This window comes from Lacerta agilis, chromosome 12, assembly GCF_009819535.1.
Source record: "Lacerta agilis isolate rLacAgi1 chromosome 12, rLacAgi1.pri, whole genome shotgun sequence".
Taxonomy (NCBI): Eukaryota; Metazoa; Chordata; class Lepidosauria; order Squamata; family Lacertidae; genus Lacerta; species Lacerta agilis.
The window spans coordinates 15,673,328-15,679,327 of NC_046323.1; positions in this window are offsets into that span (position 1 = coordinate 15,673,328).

The following is a 6,000-nucleotide window of genomic DNA, read 5'->3' on the forward strand; positions in this document are numbered from 1 at the left end:
AGGCTGTGCGCGCCCAAGCCACCACGTCTCTCCCAGGAGAGACACGTGGCTCGGGCACGCTGCAGGCCCTGCGGTGAGTGCCGCCCGGCATTTTGTCACCCCCCTCAGTGGTGACACCCAGGGTGGCCTGCACCCACCACACACCCCCTCCTTCACCCCTGGTTTCATTCTCTTCTTAGTAATATCAGTAGGAGAAGCAATGACTCAAGATCTTGACATCCTTCCCACCCCCTCAGTTTTTAATTAAAGGCTAGGTGATTATTTCAAGTTTTCTGAACATAGGAGGGTTATGTTTGCTTTGCTGAACCAACTTTTCATTGGAAGGTGGGAAATAGTTGACAACTGGCTGCTGTAACTGGGAGCAATGTTGTTGTTTTTGGTTTTCCTTAAGAAAACACTCTCTGTGCTTTTGCATTTCCTTTGTTTTCCATCTATGCAAAGCATTTGGACAATATTTGTTTAATTTATAACCCAGTGGTTTTGAAAGTCCCAGATGTAACCCAGTGCTGCCTTTTTGGTTTTTATCACTCCACATTGCAACCAGCCTTCCTCCTCTCAGGATGACAGTCCTGGGATCCAAATGCCAACCTGTGGAAGAAGAATTCCAAGACACAGCATCTGGCTCCATGTACAAGTCCAGTGGCAGCTGGCTGTGATGGGGGTCATGGAGTTGCCTCTGGCTCTGACATGTGGTTCAGTTAGTCACTTGATAGGCTCTGTGACCCTTGAGCCCCTTGGACTTCTGTCTTATTGTGACATACCTTTCAATCTATGTAATTCTGACTTCATAATGCACTTCGCAGTCTAAACCTTCCTATACTTCCAACACACCCTGATTTCAGCACACCAGTGCAGCAAATTTAATACCACAATGTTTGAGGACAATCTGTTCATTGGGCGAATATACCGTAAACATGGGAGACTTTTCCCACATATGCATACACAGACAAACAAATTGTATGAATTGGCACCGCAAGCCAATTCATTAATAATAGTGTCACCAGGACCCAAAATGGCGGGCCCAGCTTCTTTTTACAGGATGCAACAAGAATGTGACATAGGACTATTTTTGCTGGGCTTCTAAATGTTTGTTGCAGTGTATGTTAGCAAGAGGCCTCTTAGAAGACCACTTCCTACTCCTGTTGCACATAGTCTTAAACATGGACTAATTGTGAGTTGTGGTTCGTGGGCTGTCTGTAGCTAACCTAAGTAAAGCTGGTTAAGGCAGTTGGTGCTGATTTGTCAACCTGGGCTTTTTATTGCACTAATTACTATATTCTTTAGACAATTTATACCCTGCATTGTCAAGGCAGCTTAGATCCCTCAGTAAAGCAATCCATCAAGTGCAAAATGATACAACAAAAACACTGAAATAATAACAAGTAGAATTAAATAAGAAAGAGGCAGCAGATCTTTAAAATACAGTTATATAATGGCCTAAAAACATCAATAACCTGGAAAGGTAAATGCCTGCTGGAATAAAAAGATGTTTGGGTGGTGGCTAAAAACATCATTGGGAGAGGAGGCAATTGGGCTTCAGTAGGCTGTGAACCATCCTCATATGAAGGGCTGTATGAAAATATAATAATAGGTAGGGAAGTCCATAATCTTTTCTCCAAACAGTCTAGTATTTCCAAACCTTTGGAAGCCTTTTATGTTGGCAAGGCAAAATGTTGCCCACATTGATAACTCAGAATCTGGGTGCATAGTAACTTTAGAGACAGGGGGAGAAACTCCACACACACACACACACACACACACACAGAGAGAGAGAGAGAGAGAGAGAGAACTAGAAATATAGAGGTATGTGAAATTATTCATGTTACACAGAGGCTGGAAATTTTCTGCACTTTCTCCTAATACAAGTAAATTGATTAGCAATGGATTCAGGGGTTGGAGTAGAATGGAAACCATGTGGGGTTATGTTGTACCCAATGGAGGGCAGTAGTGGCCTTTGAAATGGGGTGGAGTCACCCTCCTGACACTTGCCACATACCTGGATAGGGGTGGGGCAGGGCAGTGGCAAAGTTGGGGCTGGATAGACACACCAACAACAGAAACACCAGTCTGGCTCCATCGGTACACCTGTGCAGCTCCAATCTCAACACTGCCCTGCCACAGCCTCATAAGCTACAGAGATGCTGGTGATGGGAAGGTGTCTCCACCTCACCATTCTGGTTGAGGGATCCTACTTGAGAAGATGTCATTACCGTGTTTCTCCTAAAATAAGACATAGCCATAAAATAAACCATAGCAGGATTTCTGTGCATTTGCAAAATATAAGCCGTTCCCCGAAAATAAGCCATAGTGATGCGCCATCTCCCATTAAAACAGCCTGGAGAGGCGTGGCTATGCAGCATACTGATGTGACGTGGTTAAAATAAGACATCCCCTGAAAATAAGCCATACTGTGTTTTGTTGAGGGGGGAAAATATATAAGACGGTGTCTTATTTTAGGAGAAATACGGTAGGGAAACACAACTTGAGAAGTAGGGTGTTTTGCATGTGCACTATGAAGCACTATGAAGACCCATAAAATAACTTTCTCTTAAGATTGCATTAACCTCTGCTCATTCCAGCTAGAGTTTACTACAGTGGTACCTTGGTTCTCAAACGCCTTGGTTCCCAAATGCCGAAAACCCAGAAGTAAGTGTTCCGGTTTTCAAACTTTATTCGGAAGCCGAACGTCCGATGTGTCTGTCGCCTAATGTTTCCGGGGCGCCTGCACCAATCGGAAGCTGCGCCTTGGTTTTTGAACATTTTGGAAGTCACACGGACTTCTGGAATGGGTTAAGTTTGGCACTTTTGTTTTTGCTCTTTATTTTGCATTTTGTTTTTTGTTTTTGGTTCATTTGTTTTTGCGACTGTGTGGAACCCAGTTCAGCTGCTGGTGGATGGATTGTGTGACTGCAGAAATGGATAAAAGCCCCCCATCCAAACAATGTCTATAATCAGTGCAGGTAAGAATTTTTTATTTTTATTTTTATCATCTACAATACTGTCTTATTTATTTTATAGTACAGTACATTGATTATTGCTTTCATCTTATGGATCAATGGTCTCATTAGATAGTAAAATTCATGTTAAATTGCTGTTTTGGGGGTTGTTTTTAAAAGTCTGGAACGGATTAATCCATTTTGCATTACTTTCTAAGTGTTTTGGAATGCTTTGGTTTTGGAACAGACTTCCACAACGAATTAAATTTGAGAACCAAGGTACCACTGTACTGCAGCCTCCTGGCAGCTGTTGAAATACAGTAGCATGATTTATTCTAATAAGGGATGATTCTTCTGAAAGATAAATGTAAACCTTCACCTATCCACCAAGACACAGGTGGGTAGCCGTGTTGGTCTGCCATAGCCAAAACAAAATAAAAAATTCTTTCCAGTAGCACCTTAAGAGACCAACTAAGTTTGTTCTTGGTATGAGCTTTCGTGTGCATCTGAAGAAGTGTGCATGCACATGAAAGCTCATACCAAGAACAAATTTAGTTGGTCTCTAAGGTGCTACTGGAAAGAATTTTTTATTTTGTTTTGACAATCCACCAAGAATAAGAGCAGAAACAGATTTTAGGTAGACCTTGTTGTTCTAGCTATTGAGACAGGAAGTATTTTTATATAGTAGTAGTAGTAGTAGTAGTAGTAGTAGTAGTAGTAGTATTTTTTAAAATGATTTTACAAATATAAAATTATAACAGTCCAAATTACATATCCATATTTAGAGATTTCTCCAAATCTCTGGACTTCCCACCTTCCCCTCCATGGGTCCTATAGTACACCCTTTCAACTGCATGTTATTTCATAATTTTATATCTTTCCATATTGTCCATAGTATTCTCTACATTACAGTTAGAATCCTGCTAATGTTTTCATCTGCTTACAGTGGTCTCCTAGATAAATTATGATTTTTTCCCATTCTTTGTTGAAGTTTTGATCTTCTTGGTTCCTGAGCTTTCCTGTCAGTTTTGCCATTTTGGCATAGTCCAATGGCTTGGTTTGCCATTCCTCTCTAGTAGGGACTTTGTCTTATTTCCATCTCTGGGCTAGTAACATCCACGCAGCTGTTGTTGCAGAGACAGGAAGTCTTTGTATACTCCTTCCTGTCTAGAATGAGCCAATGGCTAGCCTAGTCAAAGTCTGTCTGGAATTTTCTTCCCCAAGATGCTGTGGTGATGCAACGTACCACATAGCGCTGTGGTCAGCAATTCCTGACATTCCATGCTAAGTCTACCAATGACTGTTTGCCATGACTGCTAAATGGAACTTTTAAGATTCAGAGGTGGTAGTCCCCAGAGTACCACCTGCTGGTGAAGAGGCAAACAGCACTGAAAGGCTGCAGCTTTTTATGCCACCTGGTTGGCCGCTGCTGTAAACAGGATATCAGATTAGAAGGGCTCCTCTTGCATTCTTATGACTGCTTTCCCTGTGCTCTTTATCTCTCAAAGCAACCAGGTGACTGTACCTCAACATGTAAGAACTTACAACATCTGGTTTTATGTTATTTTTGCAGTGAACAAAACAAAAGTTTGATCAATTACGTGTCATTTTTATCTGCTCTCTGTATGTCAAAACCAAAGCAGGGCAATGGATTTATTACTTTTTGGTAGTAATAACTAGCAATTACTTATGTCCACCATCAATACACATAGATCTTTTGATTAGAAAGCTGCAAGTTTTTGTTTTTGTTTTTTTGCAACGATAGACTCTTTGTCAAGTGTTGATCTTCTTAACAAATTTGAGTGGACATAAAAAGCAGCATCTTTGAGGGCCTTGCTTGCCCATCTGGGGTCATTGCAAAGGAATGGAACAGATTTTTTTATAATTATTTATAAGATGTCTGCTTTCATAACACTGTTACTTGAGTATCTGACAACCTCAGGGGCCCTGTCCAAGTATATCATATGACATTCTGTTGGTCATCAGCAAATATTCCCTTACTGAAGGAAATTTTAGAGACTCAAAAATCCATCTCACCTCCCTCTCCCTCCCACAGTGTATAATTGCCTTCATTTGGAATGTTTTAAGCAAATTGAAACATAACATACATAACCTGGGAAGGCAAACATTTGGACAGCCTTCACTGTAAACATAAATGTACTTCTTTTTTTGCAGTGGAACTACTTTATTATATCAAATCTAGTTCTGACATAGTCAAACCCAGTAACTTCCAGTGTGGGTCATGATTGTTAGTCCACGAATACTATGGTACACGTTGTGCTGACCATTGTGCAACTGAAATAGGGTTCGGCCTAAGTATGAACATACACTGTTCTTTTCAACAGTTCATTGGCTATTGGTTCTACTCTCAAGGCCTGCGGTGGGGAACCTAATCTCATGTGACACTCTGTAAAACTTGCTCTGTTGCCCTCCCCTCTGAGAACCAGTTCCTCTTCCACATTTTGTGTGTGTTAGAGAGAAGGGGGGAGAAAGGAGAGGGTGCCAGTACACTGTGAACCCAGAAAACAAAAGCTCATCAGAGGAAGAGAAAGGAAGACCAGAAATGGACCTAGTAATTCAAGGAGTAGAGTGATGTCAGAGACTGGACTGAGGAGGAATGGTGGGGACCACCCCTGCCCTCTTCCTGAACCTTCCTGAGAAGAGGAGGACAGTATAGATTTAGAACAGTGGTTTGCAAATGGTCATAGTTCAGAGGCTGCAGAGGGGAGAAGCTGGGAAATATTGGGAGAGCAGCAGGAACAAGAAGCACCAGTGGAGAGACAACTGACAGACTCAGTGTCTTTAGAAAGCATTCCTGGGCCCCCCTCCCAGGACCAGTCATGCATTGAGAGTAGTAGAACAGAAAGCTCAGAGGCAGAAAGCACTGATCAGCTGGCTCAGGGATGACATCGGATAGGAGGGATTGAGTGGGTGGCACTTTACTTGGAGCAACGCCATTATCTAAGAGAGACCGCCTTCCTTTTTCTTTCTCTGTGAATATTGAATAAACCACTTGGTAAGAACTGACAAATTTCCCCATCCCTTGGAATGCAGCTCTCAGCAG